Source organism: Mustela nivalis, assembly GCF_964662115.1.
Source record: "Mustela nivalis genome assembly, chromosome: 9".
NCBI lineage: Eukaryota > Metazoa > Chordata > Mammalia > Carnivora > Mustelidae > Mustela > Mustela nivalis.
This window is the reverse complement of record NC_139028.1, coordinates 19,694,964-19,711,424: the sequence shown is the minus strand read 5'-3', so window position 1 is coordinate 19,711,424 and position 16,461 is coordinate 19,694,964. Positions and strand designations below refer to the sequence as shown.

At 53.5% G+C, this 16,461-nt stretch overlaps 1 long non-coding RNA gene across 2 annotated transcripts in view; it reads right to left on the bottom strand.

Moving 5' to 3' along the window:
* Positions 1-6,061: 6,061 nt before the first annotated feature.
* Positions 6,062-16,461, bottom strand: part of LOC309840436 — a 51,663-nt gene continuing 41,263 nt past the window's right edge. For both annotated transcript variants that reach the window (XR_014298599.1, XR_014298600.1), the window contains 2 exons: positions 8,659-8,776; positions 6,062-7,725 (listed from right to left, as the gene is read on the bottom strand). This is a non-coding gene — a long non-coding RNA (uncharacterized lncRNA). The remainder of the gene's footprint in view (positions 7,726-8,658; positions 8,777-16,461) is intronic.

Below are 16,461 nucleotides of genomic sequence, written 5' to 3'. Positions count from 1 at the left end.
TCCCACACAGCTGTGCTGCCTACTAATAACACTATGGGCCTCATCAAGGACTGGGTGTTCTCCAGCTCAGGCTCTGAATCCTAGAATCTGTATTCACCCGTTTCTCCCGAAGCGAGTAGGAGACAGGGCATCCTCTGTGACACAGGGGCTCATGACCCTCCCTGAGTCACTCATCTGTGGGGGACTGAGATGCCCAGGCAGGGGTGGGACAGAGCAAAGAGTAGACTGAGTCAAGAAACGCAGAGGTGAGGACTCCCACTGGAAAAATGAAGCCCGTGCTGGCAGGAAGCATACGCAGAGCTATTCTGCAGTTAACACTGATTTATACAAAGACACAAGCAGGAGGACTCTGCTGGGAAGTAGCGTCCTGCCTGTGCTGGCTTGACTGAGGGCTGGTGAGCGGCCAGGGGGGAAGCACTGAGTTTGGTGTAAGGACATGTATGGTGTGGGGGTTTGGGGGAAAGGGAGCGGGAAGCTACGCCTCTCAGCTGCTAATATAGGAAGGCTGAGCAGGTGAACTTTAATGGGTCGCTAGATGAGGAAGGATACGTGATGTGATATATGAACGTGTTTATGGAGGAAGGAAAAAAATAGTCAAAAAAGGCAGAGAAGACTGGCTCCAGAGCCTAGCTGAAGGCTTCCAAAGCAGACGGAGAGGCCACCAAGGAATGAAGATGGAGAAAGAGAAGGTCTTCCCTTAGAGGAGGCAAACAGGGAAAGCCAAGACCCGGCCGGCGTGCAGATGCGCGGATGTGTTCACGGCCTTCCTCCCTGGGTTCTGCCTGCTTGGAACATTCCTTGCAGATGATCCCTGCTCAGAGCAAATGGGAACCGCGACCCTCCCCAGAAGGTCTCCCTGAATTTCCCTTCCTCGTGCTTTAGCCATGATCCCAAATAAAACATTCTCCTCGTATGCAAGATGCTATTCACTCAGCCCTAACTCTGAAATGAACCCTCTGCTTTGTCTGAGACATCAGACAGGGGCTCCCCGCTGGGGCTCCCCTCCGGGTCATCTGTATTCTGATGACATTTGCCCATATTATTTTTAAGTCATTAGTCTCTGCCTGATATTGTGAGTCAAGAACTTTAATAAGAGAAATTTATGGCTTGTCTCCTCCAATCAACACAATAATTCATGGTTGTGTTGAGTGTGCTACGCTAATGGATATTGCTTTCAACGGGGTGTTTTTTTTTTTTTTTTTTCCCTCAAATTCATTAGCTAGTTCTTCCTGATCTATTAACAAGAACAGCAGCCAGTCCCCCCCGCCCCAGGCTGTCCACGAGCACAACGGGTCTCCAAGAGTGGTCCTGAAGAGACCTCCAGGAGGCCTACCAGCGAATCCAAATGGAGAGGTACACAAAAATGCCTTTTCTTAAAGTATGATCTCCAGACCAGATTTGAACGTACATTAGGAAGGCTCGAAACGAACATTACCAAAACTGTAAATATAGTAATGATTACTTACCCAGACACAAGTGTCCCTGGATCACTGTAAGGTCTAGATAGCAATCAGGGCCGGTGAACACGAGAGGCCCGTGCCTGGTCTTCTATACTGAGGTCTGGGTTGGCAGGGCGGCCCTGCCTCGCCCTGGAGAGTGCAGCTTGGTGGGAAGGGGAGGCATCGGCCTTAAGTAAGACAACCAAAATGTCGGGGTTCACAGAGAAATGTCTCCAGCTCTCGGCCCAGCCGTCTCCTTCCAAGATCAAGAATCGGCAAAGACGTAAAAGAAGAATAAAATAAAAATGAGGGAGGTGGAGGAGACCCGCATCAAGACACGGTGTAGAGACAGAGCCCCGGAAGGCTGGGGCCACGGGGGCCACCTTCCCGCCTTGGGCCGGCTTCTCCTGCTCTGGTCAGCACCCACACAGAGCCTGAGCCAGTACCACAACACTCCCTCCACGGGAAATGGTCACTCTGACCCTGATTCTGAAAAGCTTCCCATGTAGGGGAGGGACGATCAGAGCCAAGAGAAAAAGGGTGACATCCAGACAGAAGAAGGCTCTCTGGGCATGCAGGCCATTGGTTGCGTTTCTACCACAGCAACAAGGAAATGAGAGTGGAGACCATCCCTTAAGCCCCCTGGCACGTGAGTTCCCTGCGGTGACCCTTCCCCTAGTGCCTAACTCGTGCACGCAGGCTCTTCTAGGAGTTGCTGGAAACATGACAGCTAGAGCTCCGACACCAGTAAGACCAGTCATTGGCCTGTAACAGGCTGTTCTGCTTCTGGCTTGGCCTGCCAGCCTTCTGCTGGCTGCTCCGCCTCCCTCCACGCCCCCCTTGTTCCAGGAATGACTGAGGGTAGCTCCTCTCACGACCCCACTCTCCTCTGTGAACTCCCCTGATCCCCGCGCATTGTCCATCTTTCCCCCGGAATGAGAATGTTGTTCTTCATCTCTTCCCCCTACACCTGCCCTTGAACGACACCTCTATATACTTTTGATCTCAGCTCCTCCTTCTCCCAGCCTTCTGGGCCAGTGACTTAAACACCAGCGTGAATCAGATCACCTGGAGGGCTTACTCAAACTGACACAACGTTGGACCGGGCCACTGAGCTTTTTTCATTTGTTTTTGTTTTTGTTTTTTATTTATTCACTGGAGACAGATACAGAGAGAGAGAGAGAGTACGAGCAGGGGGAGAGGCAGAGGGAGAGGGAGAAGCAGGCTCGCCACTGAGCAGGGAGCCTGATATGGGGCTTGATCCCAGGACCTAGAGATCGCGACCTAAGCAGAAGGCAGACGCGTCACCAACTGAGCCACCCAGGTGCTGGAAAGTTTCTGATTCAGAGGGTCTGAGGCAGGGCCTGAAGCGTGCATTTCTAACCTGCTCCCAGGCCATGCCAGTGCAGCTGGCCTGGGAACCCCACCTTGGGAACCACCATTCTACATCCCCAAGTGTTCCCTGTTCCTCTCCAAGCAGCCCGGGGCATGCAGGAAGCAAAGCATCCTTTTTCGAATGGATGCGTCCCACCCGTGGGCTGCCCCAGCAGGCCGTGCCCCCCTCACTCTCCAGCCACAGGGACCAACTGGGATCACCTCGCCCTGTCCTCTGAGTTGCTGCTTCCTGGTCCCATGGCCACCCCCCCCCCCCAGCTTCCCTCTCCCCTTATGCCTGTGGCTTTTTGCCTTTTGCTTTTCTCACACTCCCGTGTTTCTTCACATCCATCCCTGTCTGCCGGATTCTCACATCCAGGCTTCCCCTGGCATCTCTCCATCATCCTCATACAGCTCGCTGTGCAGATATTTACATTTCTAAAGCCCAGTGTGTTTTTATGATTCCTCCTACTTCAGCCAAACAGGGCTTTTCCTCTCAAATCTACTCACAGTTAGAGCGGGGGCTGGGGGAGGGCGGACACTGGGCTCTGTGGAGTGACCCTTCTGGAGGCTGTTTATTCATCGAGAGCACAGAATGATGGCAGCAGGGACAGAGAGCAGACAAATCAGTGCCGTACCTTGGAGCACCTGTCTCACTCAGGGACAGTCAAGACAACAATTAGATTGGTTGGTTGGGTCCCATTGATCCCTTCTAATCACGGGGAGCTGACTTGAAAACCCCTCCCAGAGACCTTGGCATGGGTATTTATTTGCAATCCTCAAGGACCAAGGAAAAAACAATTACATATTCTTTTCTGGAGCGGAAGCCCTTGATCCCTGGGATCAAGCCACCAAAGGCAGTGGTTGAGGGCCTGAGACTCTGGTCTTGGATTGCCTGCTTTGAATCCCAGCTCTGGCCTTGAACAAACATGATCATTACCAAATACCATGTCTCTCTAAACCTCAGTGTCCCCATCTGCAGAATGGGCATGATACCTCAGGGCAATGTCCAGAGAATTAGATGGGAGACACATCTAGCACTTGACTCCTATGACCCCCCACACGGAAGGACTCAGTCAATGCTACTGGCACTATTATCCTCGACGCATACTTTGGAGCTTCAGAAGCTGAGGACAAAGACCGCGAGAAAGCACGGGTGGGTCACCTTGTGTCTGAGACTGGACTAGCAAAGCCCAGAGTTTCTCAGTTAGATAACAGCCATTCCCCATTTTGCCCTGAACAGTCAAACCCCCCAGCACTTTACTTAAAAGCTTTGTGCTTTGATTTTTGTGTTGTTTTGTTTTTTTAAATAGGAAAAAAAAAAAAATCCTATTCTTGTCTGTCCAGTGTTTTTCCAGCAAAAGAGCAAGTCAGCACTAAGAATTCTCCCTGGTCAGCAAAACATATGTTGCAGTGGGACAATTTGGGGGAGTTTGAGGAGGCCCTAATGAGATGGGAAGTTAGGGGCGGCTGGGCACTAGACAATTTTCCAGGCGTCCCAGAGATTCCTTGGGAGGGATTCTTTCTCATTCCTTCTACATCTGCTCCGTTCCCTTCCTATGGAAGGCAAGTCTGAGGTCTTAAGAAGAGTCAGATGTAGGAAAAGCAAAAAAGCAACTCTCCCAGAACAGTCTGGAGGCTAATTACCAGAAAAATCATAGACCCCCCCCCCCACACTGGAGCCATCTCTTTGAGGGCCTGTCTTCCAAGTATTCTGGAAGGAAAATGTAGGTTACAACGCCAGCCACCCACCCATCACCAAGGCGCTCTCTGAGAATGTCTTGCCCCAAAGGCCTTGGCTCACGGGCCACCAGAAGGACACGCTAAAATCTGTCAGCCACTGTCTGCCTAAAGATGCCCAGCCTTGTCTGCACATCACCACCAGCCATGTAGGACAGATGGAAGGAAAAGCCCATTGTCTTCTACCAGCCAGGGCAGCCCATCTTCAGAAAGGCTGCAAGGCCTCAACTTTCAGTCTCCTTAAGTGGGAGGACCTCCTTCCCCCCATCTCTCCCTCCAGGAACCTGGAAATCAGGCCCTCCTTGGCCATCACCATGGAACGAACACAAGCGGTGGACCAGATGGGCATGATTTAAGATCCCGACGAATTCGGCCAGCTACGTCCATCGGCTCTTCTGGGATACGGGGTCGGTTCCTGCTCCACAGACCTGTTCCCACGATGAAAAGTGTCACATCCAATCAAGTACCACAAGTGTACAGTGGGGGCCCCAAACTCTCCTGGGCTCACCCAATGAACTGTGGCTCTCGTGATTACTTAAAATAAGTTGCAATCCTGACATGCTTATCCGTTACCGGAGTCCGGAAAACGGTCATACTCAGCCCCCCAGGACCTTCCACTAGAACGGACCTCACTGTGTTAGAAAGCAAGTCCGAGGTTCTCGGCCGCTGCCCTGGCTCTCCCCTGCTTGTCGGCAAGTGCATTTGCATTCCTCCGCCGCCCGCGGCCCAGTACATATGGAATACATTTTCTTTGGATGTCTCACCATTAACGTTTTCATCTCTGCTTAGTGTCAGGGGCTTTGCACATCGCTGGCTTTCCAGAGCCCTAAGCCTGCCTTTGTGTAGGTTTGCTTTGTTCTCTCATTTCCTCATCAGCCGGGGAGCATTCCTGGCCAAGGGCTCTCTGGGAGGAGGGGTTTGGCAGGGCAGTTCAATACACTCTGAGTTTTGGAGGAGGATGAATCAAGTCCCACCTGATCCCTGGGTCCTCTCCCTCCCTCCCTAGCACCTGTGGCTCCTCGAGGATCAGCTCCGGCCTCTGTCTTTGTAGGGCCGAACCCACGTGTGGCCTGGCAGAGCGCTGCCAACACACACAAGGGAAGTGAGCTGCCGCGCTCAAAGCTCGTCCTGTCGGCAAGCCGAGCGTGACTCGGGGAAGATGACCTCTGCCCCCAGAGAATGTAGAAACTCGCAGTTATTGGCAAATGGGCAGCGAGGGGGGCACTGTCATAGGCACTGATGAATGGAAGTGTGAGTCGGTATCGAGTTCCAGGTGCGGGGGGCGGAGGTGTCTGCCGGCGCGCCACGAGAGCCCTGGAGACACGGACCCCACTTCCAGGAAAGCAGCCGGAGGAAATCATCGGAAGCCTGCTCAAATGTTGCTACGATGCAAAGATGTTCGTTGTAGTGGTGTTTACAGTGGTGCCAATTTACAAACAATCCAAATATCCGGCAATAATTGGTTAACTAAATACATACGCATCCACGGAATTAAATACTCTGGAAGGTTTTTAGGACCGATTATAGAACAAGATTTAATAGGATGGGGATAGGCTCATGATCTACTCTTATATGACAAAGATTATTATGAATGTAAACATAATGTAATTCCAACACTATTTGAAACTGTGTATACCTGAGTATAAAAGAGCCTGGAAGGAAAGTCCCCGAAATCTCAACGGTAATTATCTTTGATGGTGGGATCGTGAAGGATAGCCTACTTCCTTCTCTAGGTTTCTCCGTACTTCCGACACCAAACACGTATTATAATCAGGAAAGAATGACAGCCGTGTAAACAAAAGCGACGCTTTCCTACCCAGGGTCCATGACCACATAGAAAAGGCAGGCTCCCTCCCTGGGACCACCTCCAACCCTGACCATTGAGGCCAGGACATGGCAGGGGAGATGCTGTCGGCCCCCGTTGGCCCGGTTCCACCCCGCCAAGCGTATGACCGAAGCTGCCCGAGCCTAGTTGTCCGAGAGGCCCGGAGTCACCTGGTCGTGATCTCCCGCGGCCCCGCACATCCTGGGAGCCTTTTCTAAGCCTCCCGTTAGCCGGCTCTCCTCCTGTCTATTAGGTCACAGCAGATTGATTCATCTCACTTCACTGTGGTTTACAATTTGCAGTTCTTGACCCTTACATTCCCCCCTGGGGCTGGAGCCGTGTTTCGGCAGTACCAGCAGCCCAACGGCAGCAAGCGGCGGTCAGCTCCGGCCTTCTATGCCGTTGACCTCCTCGGCGGGCTCCTTCCCTCGCCCTTCCATTCCAGCCCCATTCGGCATCCGCACACGCCAGGCTGCCTCTTCCAGGAGCACGATGGGGTCCTACCCTAGATAACACGGGCGAGCCTGAGACCTGGCCAAGGTACCCAACATGAGACACCATGTGCTGAGCCCTCAAGGTCTGGGCCGTTCCCCCCTGCCTTCCGGTGCGATGCCAGGAGTGCAGAATGTCGGACCCCGTTCCCGTCACAGGTGAACTCTAAAAACCCAAAGACTCTGAGCTCTGGATTTATTGGTGGAGTCTTTGCAGAATAATCTCTCTGATGATTAATATCAGCAGAAGGAAGTCCTGGAAGATAGTTAGGGGGAGTCTATCCTCCAGATCCTTAGTGCCAATCGTGAAAAAATACCAAATTTAGTCCCCTCAACCTTCAGGGTCTTCAGTGACATGACCCTCATACTCTTCTACCCCCAGTGTCTCGCTTCAGCTCAGTACGAACGTCTAGTCCATAAAATCCTTTCCCCCCACTCCCTTCCTCAGATATCTTTTTCCATGGGCTGTTCCCCCCACTTTCATTTCTGTAAAATTATACGAGCAGCTAGACACACGGAGGGAGCCTGACTTCCGATTCTGACTCTCTTGTTCACTCTCAGGCCTTCAGGCCAACCGTGAGCCATCCTGAGTCTCAACTTCCTGTCTGAACATCCATGGGGTGGACTCAGCATCCAGACACCTTGCCAGTTGCTCGGAAGCCTTGTCTAGAGCGTCTGGCCCCTCCTCCGATGACCACAGGTTCGCTCTACAGTTACGTTCTCAGCGTAGAGGAATTCACCCAGACGTGTTCTGCATTTCCTTCGTCAGTACGTGCAAGACCTCTCTGTTTGTTTGTCTTCTCCTGTCCGCGTCCAGAGTACTTTTGGAACAATGGCAGCGTTTCCTCGTGACCCCCTAATACAGTGTGCAGAACACAGGAAACAGTCAGGCGAGGTTGTTAGTTCTCTGACTAATGCCTCCCCCTCAGGCCGACTTGAAAAGGGACTCATTTAAATTTGGTTTCCCTGCCAGAATTGTCAGGCCTCAGTAGCCTTGGGAAATCACCAAGGAGGAAAATCACCATTTATCCTAAAATCTCAGCAATCTGCAGGACTGCCACCAGCCCCAAACCTCTGCCTGGCCCTCACCAAGCAGTGCGAAATGCCTTGCTCCCAGCCCTTTCCAGGGTCACAGCCACTCCTGGAGAGGAGCGGGTCTCTGCTCCCTGCCGGGTGTGTGTGTGGGGGGATCCTGCAGAGGTTGCCAGACTCATTCAAACCCAAAGCCCAGATTTTCCAGCACAGATGAGCTGGAGGAGCCCTGACGCAGAACTGCAGACACAGCTATGAGGTACATTACAGCCTGGAAAGCCACGACAGTCTCTGCTGTGGCCAAGACTGTCCATCTTTCCCTCCCTTCAAAGTCCCCCTTCCACAAGGCTGCCGGCAGAAGGACGAGGGAGGAGCATTTATGCTTTTTTTGCTTTTTTAAATTGTTTTATTATGTTCAGTAAGCCAGCATATCATATATCATAAGTTTTTGACATAGTGTTCAATGATTCCTTAGTTGCATATAACACCCAGTGCGTTTATCCTGATATGCGGAGTTGGATCTCGTAACGTCTTTTCCCACCAAATTGCTGGCGTGTGAGGCATTTAGGTGCTGGGGACCGAAATGGCCATATTTAGTACTTTAGTTATGTGTGAGTTAATAGATTTTCAAGGAGTTCCCTGAAAACTTCCCCCTACATTTAACACGTTCTCTATGAGAGAAAAACATCCCCACTTCATGGAAACCAACTTCCAAGCAAATCACGGGAACCCTGCCCATCCGTAAGTAGAGTTCTACCTGTGTTAAATCGCCTTCAGCTGCTGCTGTTCTGCACCAACCGGTGGGCTAATGACACATTTGTGGATCCCAGCATGTGTGTGATATTACAAACACAGGTGTGGTCTCCTGCCTTCGCCTGCAGAGGAAGGAAGGGGCAAGAAGAAAGAAAGCACAGTCAATTCCTTGGCCCTCTTATCTCACAGAAGGGGATCTTTCTGCGCAGGACCTTCCAGGGGCGGAGAGCTCTTTTCTGGTAAAGCAACTTGTGCAAAAGACAAATACATTGTAACAGTCCCAGTTGGAGAAAGGAATCTCAGAAAGGACTCCTATGTCTCAGTCAGAAACAGAAAATAGAACGCCCTCCTAGGCAGGATGTTAGAGGCAGGAAGAAGGGATTCAAGAAACGGTGGTTCTAGGAAAGGCAAGGGCCTGCAGAGAGGGGTTTGCACTGCTACTGAAAGCTACCAGGATCTCAGCTCAGCTCCTCTCCCAGAAAGGGTGCCCAGGAGGCCGACCAACCCACTGCACTTCTCTGCCAAGGGGCTGAGATGGGGCACCTGGGTGGCTCAGTGGATTGAGCCTCTGCCTTTGGCTCAGGTCATGATCTCAGGGTCCTGGGGTCGAGCCCCGCATCCGGCTCTCTGCGCAGCAGGGAGCCTACTTCCCCATCTCTCTCTACCTCTGCCTGCCTCTCTGCCTACTTGTGATCCCTCTCTGTCAAATAAATAAAATCTTTAAAAAAAAAAGTTTATTTAAAAAAAAAGGGCTGAAATAAAGGATGCCTATTGCCTAGCTGTATGTTGTAGGCTGAACTGTGCCCCCCCTCCACAATTCATATGTGAAGATCTAACCCGCCAGTAGCTCAGAATGTGACTGTACTTAGCGATCTGGGTCCTTAAAGAGGTTATTAAGGTTAAAGGAGGTCATGAGGCTGGGCAGTAAAGCAATATGACTGGCGTCTTTAAAGGAAGGAGGCAAGGATGTAGTCGGGCACAGAGGGGAGGCTGTGAGCAGACCCGGGGAGCAGACGGCATCTGCAAGCCCAGGAGAGAGGCCTCAGAAGCAAGGACCCTGCCCAGACCTCAAGCTCACATTCCAGCCTCCGGGGCGGGGGAAAAATAAATGTCTCCTCTGTGAGCCGCCCAGCCTCTGGTACTTCGTTTTGTCAACCCCCACAACTGTACCCCCACAACGGCAGAAGTAAGTCAGGAAGGAAATAAGGTGCAGACCCCAGGAGTCTGGCCTCCGGGTCCAGATATGGCCGGACTTGGACGGAGATGGTTAACACACTTACGAAGGGCCGACGGAGTTTGCGTGTCCCGGGCCCTCACACACGGGCACCGGGCTCCTTCCGTCCATGTAGCTGGATTGCCATGTCCCCGCTCTCTTGGAATCGTGTCACTGCTGTCGGGAGCGACCCTCTCCCCGCAGACAGAGTTCTCTGGAAGGCAGAGGAAGAGCAGAAAAAAAGAGGGAGCCCAGGAAACCCTTGTGCAGGCCTCGCTGTCTAACGCCCGTCGTGTCCTGCTTTTGCAGGACAGTTTGGGTTTGCAGGATCGGCTCCCTGAGAAGCCTCTCGCGGGACCATCTCAGCCTGCCAAGCAAGCAGATTCTGGTGCTGAAGGACCACGAAGGGTCCCACTGGAAAGGGTGGGTATGGGTTTATGTTGTTTCTGAATACTATTAAGATTTTATTTATTTTTATCTCTTTTTAAAAAGATTTTATTTATTTATCAGAGAAAGAGAGAGTACGGGGGAGAGAGGGAGAGAGCACGAGCAGGGGAAGCCGCAGGCAGAGAGAGAAGCAGGCTTCCCCACTGAGCGAGGAGCCCGATGAGGTCGTGACCTGTGCCAAAGGCAGACGTCTAACCGACAGAGTCACGCAGGTGCCCCAGGATTTTATTTTGTGGAAGGGAAGGTGCAGCGTCTTCCCATACACCTCCTGCCTGGGGACGTGCTCAGCCTCGCTCCAGCGGGGCCCTGGAGCCTGGAGGCCTTCTTTCTCCAACCCAGTTTCCTTCTGGTGGCTGAGACCCTGGGCCTTGTCCCTTCCCTTCATTGTCCACTGACTTCCACTCTGGCCCCAGTGTGTTGTGTTTTCAGTGAAACGAAGCACATTCCTCCCCCAAGCACAGCACCTTTTCTTAAATGATCGTAAGCTCAGAAAAGCTCGTAACCGTCAGGACCCCTTTCAGGATGCCCACTGTGTGGGTCCTCGGATGTCATCACTCACTCACTCTAATGCTCCCCATCCCCCCGGGAAGCGGGGAAGACCACCCCCTTGTCACCGACGAGGAAGCCAAGCCAGCGGAGGAGGAACCCTGGATGCGTTTGGGGCAGAGCGAGGATGGAGGACGTCACGCTCCGGCCGACTCGCAGGCTTCGCACTTCCGCGCTGCCTCCCTGACGAGAAAACACGCCCGGGAGACTCATTTACCGGTGTGAAATGCTCTGTAATGAAGAGTGCTATTCTTTTTTTCCATTTTTTATGGCTCAAAACGGGGAGAGGAGAAAAGAGAGCGCAAGCGAGATCTTCAGCCAACACAGAAGTCCCATGACTTCTGAAACCGAGACCCTCCCCTCGAAAACCGTCTGGGTCTTCACGGTGCCCGAGAGCAGTCTCTGTTCCCAGCACCGTCTGAAGTTCAATATCGGAGGTCGGAGTGGGGCTGTTTGTCAGTGTCTGCTTTCTGCCCTGGACTGAAGCTCTCTAGGCAGAATGACCACAGACAGGGTAGTGGAAACAGAAACGTTTCTGAAAGGAAAAGGAGGCTTCAGTCATCATTCCTCCAGGACGAGAAGGAACCTGGGACATATGGCCATCCTGCGTAGGAAACAGAGAGCGACTCCGGCTTGCTTGCCATGAGAGTCCCAGTGACAGATTCCACACTTGGCACATAGCAGATGCTCAATAAAGAAATCTGTTGATTGATTCAACAACATGTCTTTCATTGATTTCTCACCATTTTGTCCCACCAGATCTTTCAGACCTTCTCCCTGGTAGCTGCTCCCCAAACCTGCCCCTAGACACACAGGGCTCTCCCTTAAGCCCATCTCTGACCCACTATTCCCTCTCATGCCTCCGAGCGATTATGAAACTCTGACCTCTGGGGCGCCGGGGTGGCTCAGTCGATTGAGCATCTGTCTTTGGCTCAGGCCATGATCTCAGGGTCCTGGGATCAAGTCCTGTATTGGGCTCCCCAATCAGTGGGGGGGGGGGGTCTGCTTCTCCCTCTACCCCTCCCCCTCACTCATGTGCTCTCTCTCTATCTCTCAAGTAAATAACTGAATAAAATCTTCATTAAAAAAAAAAAAAAAACTATGAGCTCTGCTCAGTGTCCCCACCACAGACGACGGACCTAAATCCTCCCCTGCGTCCTCCCCGAAGCCCTCCTCCCATCCCCTGCAATACCTAAATACACTCTCTAATGACACCCCCCAACCCACCAATTGTTTACGTGTCCCCTTCCTTCCTAGACGGTGAGTCCCTCCAGGTTGGAGGCCAAGTTCCATCCGTCTCCACAGGGCCCACCCCCTTCCAGTATGGAATAAACGCCCATCAAAAGACTGAGAGAGGGCTGGGACCCTTGTGGGCGCCGGCAGGCTAGAGACTCGTCCTCTGAAGCAAGCGGGGTTCTGATGAGTCTCGGCAGCGTCTCACGTCCCGCCCCCATGGCGCAGGGCACATCACAGACATGCCGTCATTCCCTATCCCCACCACCATCATGGGCCTCATCAAGCTTTTCTGTGGCCGTGTCCCATCATCTCTGTCCTTCCTGTCTTCTGTAGCTCTCATGCTGCGTCCCCACCAACACCAACTCTCTGTTGGAGCCAGCCTTCCCCCTGCCTTCCGTCAGCTTGGATCTATGCGAGGCATCCTTCCTCGACAGGCAGGATGTGCCAGTCCTCCGGCACCTCCGACCCCTCCCAGGTTCTCCTGGACCAAGGCCGGCGCCGGACTTCTCGGACCCTCTGCCTTTCCCTCGGCCGGCGCTTGCATTCCTTAAAGACCTGTCCCGCCATGCTTGAGCTAATATTTACATCCCTGCTTAACCAGGCTGGCCTCTGCAGCCCTGGGCATTTCTTAGACTCAAGCAGGAGGGAGCTGCGATCTTTCCAAGCTACTCCGTTGCTCAGAGCGTGCTGAGAGCCAGAAGCCGCTTCTGGGCAGGCTGCCTGGCTGGGGACTGGGAGGCGTCCAGTGAATGATGGGCTGGGTCTGTCCTGGTCCTAGGTAACTGCGGACACAGACCGCCCCGTGCTTGGAGCAATGCTCAGCGACACATCAGCCGGGGGACCATGCAGTGACTGAATCTGTCCCCAGCCATACTTCCCACATCTACGAAATGGAAGTGATTGATACTGTGTAGGGTTGGTAGGAGGCCTACATGTGACCATGAAAAGAGACAGGCACATAGTAATTGCTCACGAAATACTCCCCAGGATTATAAAAAATCAACCCAAGTGGGTCGCATCCCAACTATCTACTAGGTGCGTATAGGGTCAAGCTCTGGGATCGGAGCAGGGGAAATGTAAAGATGGAGATGTAACAAAGGAGTCATCCCGCCGCCCTCCTTGATTTTAAAGGCGGATCTCAAAGCGGGCTGGGGTGGCGGCGCGCTAACAGGCACAGACAGGCGCCCTGGGAGCAGGAGGGAGAGGCACAGGATGGGGCCAGAGCTGAGGTCTGGCCCGGGCCTGGCAGACGGAGAAGAGCCTCAGTCTGCAGCTGTGATGAAAGAAAAGTCTACAAAAGCGGTTTTCTGCGCAGAATCTCAGAGAGAGGGTGAAGCATCGCAAGAATAACCGATTATCTCCAGGGGCGCTGGAGACCAGGCGGGCACCTAGCAAACGCTCTATACCAGCTCCCGTGCCCTTCTCAACAACCCCGCGGGGCGGGCATTGGTGCGCTGGTATTCCCATCCTCCAGATAACTCGATGCCCCAGAAGGTAAGGGTACTTGCTCCCTTGCTCCCGCCTGACCCCAAAGCCGGAGCTCCTGACCCCGCACTGTGCAGGCTGGGTAGGGACATGTGGCACTGCAGGGAAGATGTGGGCTTGGAGCGTACAGGGAGGGTGTGCACGCACACATGTGTGGGCCCGGCTGGGTGTGCGAGCTTGCTCGCAGGCCCCTGTGGAATGCAGGGGAAATCGAGAGAGGAGTCTTGTAGCTAAGAAACAGGAAGACACTATCGACGATTCTGGAGTCCAGGCTGAGGGGCTCACTCTCTTTTTTGAGGCTGCTTCCGTTCTTGCTGCCACTCAACCCCAATGAGCCCCAAGGGTTATGCAGAGCAGCAAGGAATTTGCTGACACGGGTAACAGGGACAGCCCCGGGAGTAGGAGGGAGGACAGTGCACCAGGGCGTGCACTTCACTCTATACGGAAGGGAAAGGCCTCCAACTCCCATCCTGGGGCTGATTCAGGGCCAGGCCCAGGCCTCCAGATTGACTCTGACTTCACAGAGGAGCTCAGCAAATCCTGCAAAAGCCAAACACCTGGAGGAATATCCCTCCTTCTCCGGAGTTTTGGCAAACTTATTATCCCAATCAATATCTGAGTAATTACAATCCCCTGTGATCAAAGGGGGTGTTTTTCCCTTTCTGTGGCCTCTTTACAGGCCTCTCTTATCTGGAAAAAGATTTCTTAATCTACTTTCCCTAAATGCCCTGAAGTGTGCATGCCACAGAGGCCTGGGAGCTCCCAGATTGCTTTCCACTCCTTCTCGGCCTGACCGAGCTCCCAGGCTGTGCTGGTAGGAATCTGCCTTCAGCCCAGCCACCCACAGAACCTACAGAGAAAGAAGTGGGGGTGGGAGCCTAGGAAAACAGAGGCGGGTCCCCCTTCTCTCTCCATCTAAGAGGAGGTGAGGAAGAGTTGGAGGGCGGGGCCAGAGGACCCACTGGGAACAGCCAGCAAGTCAGCCTGGCCTGGTGCCTCTTACTGTCTCCAATTCCTCACCCTACCCCTGGCCGCCAGGCTCTCAGCCACTGGGGAGGCCCGGGCACACTGGCCAGGGTGGGGGAAAGGGGCTTTGGGGGATTTGAAGGAAGTAAGTGGGAACGGTTTCTTTTCCATCCTTGACAAGGAATCATGGGTCTGAAAAACATTCTGTTCGGACATCCCAACCATCTGTCTGGGGCCATACACCCCTGCCCCAACGGGCCTTCAGACGAAAATCCACCTGCCCTGCTTGGGGAACCCCGCCCCGGGCAGGAAGAAGCTTTCTGCCTCGGCCCCCCCGTGCCTCTCAGCAACAAATGCAGGAGGGTCTCTTTGGAGGGTCCGACGCAGTGTGCCCACATGAAAGGGGGGCTGCCCCGTGGCCACCAGCCCGCATACAAGAAGGAAGGCAGGGGCCGTGGAGAGAGCCCTCAGGCTCCATCGGGCCTGATGTATGATTTAGAGACCAAGTCCTCTCTGACTCTCAATGATTTAAGAGGTTTGTGCACTCCAAAAACTTAATTACCCCAAAGATTTCTGTTACGTCTTCTCGGCTTTGCTTCTGAAGAGGCCTTTCCAAGAACGCCCCTGGGTTACAGTCATTACTCTGCGGATGCTGGCTCGCAGGGCCCTTTATTGTATTTTTATGAGGGGAATGCTGTGCGGCCCTCATGCATTTCCCAGGGAAGGTTCTGCCGTGGGGGGTCCCCGCTCCACGGCTGCTGAGGCGGGAGGGGTCAGGTCCATGTCACAGACAGGCGTGCATGTGTGTGCCTCCACCCGAGGAGAGGAGGGAGTGTGTGCCCAGTAAACACAAGTAACTGAAGCCAGGCGGTGCACACTTAGGAGACAGACAGATAAGCCAGCAGAAGACTCACCACCTGGGACATGTTGATAAGCATTCCAGAGGCCATCCTGTCCAGCCCCGGCCTCTAGGCAGATCTGTTCCAATTTACCCACGACAGCATGCGTTTCTACATCTCCAAGGCAGGCAATTTCACCGCTCCCATAGTAGAATTTTCTAGTGTTTTAACGGCCCTCCTCCCACGGAGCATTTTCCTTCCGGAATTAGCAGTGTTGGCCTGGAAGGGAACTTGGAAGACAGAGACAATGCCTCTGGTTTTAGGCATTTAATGACAGAAGCCAAGGGGTGTCCGTTCTTGGCAAAGTCACCCTGCCTCACAGCACAGACACCATCAAGAAGGAGATCAAACCCCGTGCAGACTCCTTCGGCTCAGCTCAGAGCCGAGGGGGTGGCCCTTCTGATCATGTCCAGGTCCCGGGTAGGCAACATCAATGTTCAAAAGAGAATGACAACCCTACCCCACGGTTGGCAGGTTCCTACTGTCTGTGTGTTTGTAAGGCATATGGGTCTGTATTTAATTGGCAACCCAAGAGCCACACTTCAGGTACCTGGCAAGGAATATAGTCTTGAACTCACTGCCACGCCGTGTCCATCAAAAACCCAGCTGAGACAAAGAAGGAGGACGGAAGAGGGCCTGACGGGTGTGGAGGCCGTCTGTCCCTCCAGGAATACGGACAGTGACTGCAAGATCAAGCCAGGTCAGCGGAGAGCTGTCCAGCGCGCCGTGTCCCTCTGGTCCCCTGGTTTTCTGAGCTGAAGCGCAATCTGTGTGGACTGGTGATACGACGGCAGACAGCCGAAAGACGCGGGGAGTTCCAGTCTCGACGCAGGGCTGCTGAGGACACCGCTACCCCAGCGGCACACAGGAAGTGCCCCAGGAAGGCCCTGGGGACCCGAGGCGCCGGGGAAGTTGAGCTTCTCCTGAACAACCTTTTGTCTGCATTCTCCTTGGCTCTCTCCCTTCTGTCCTGCCTCCCGCTGTCTCCTTCTCCCTTTCCTCCTTCCCTCCTTTC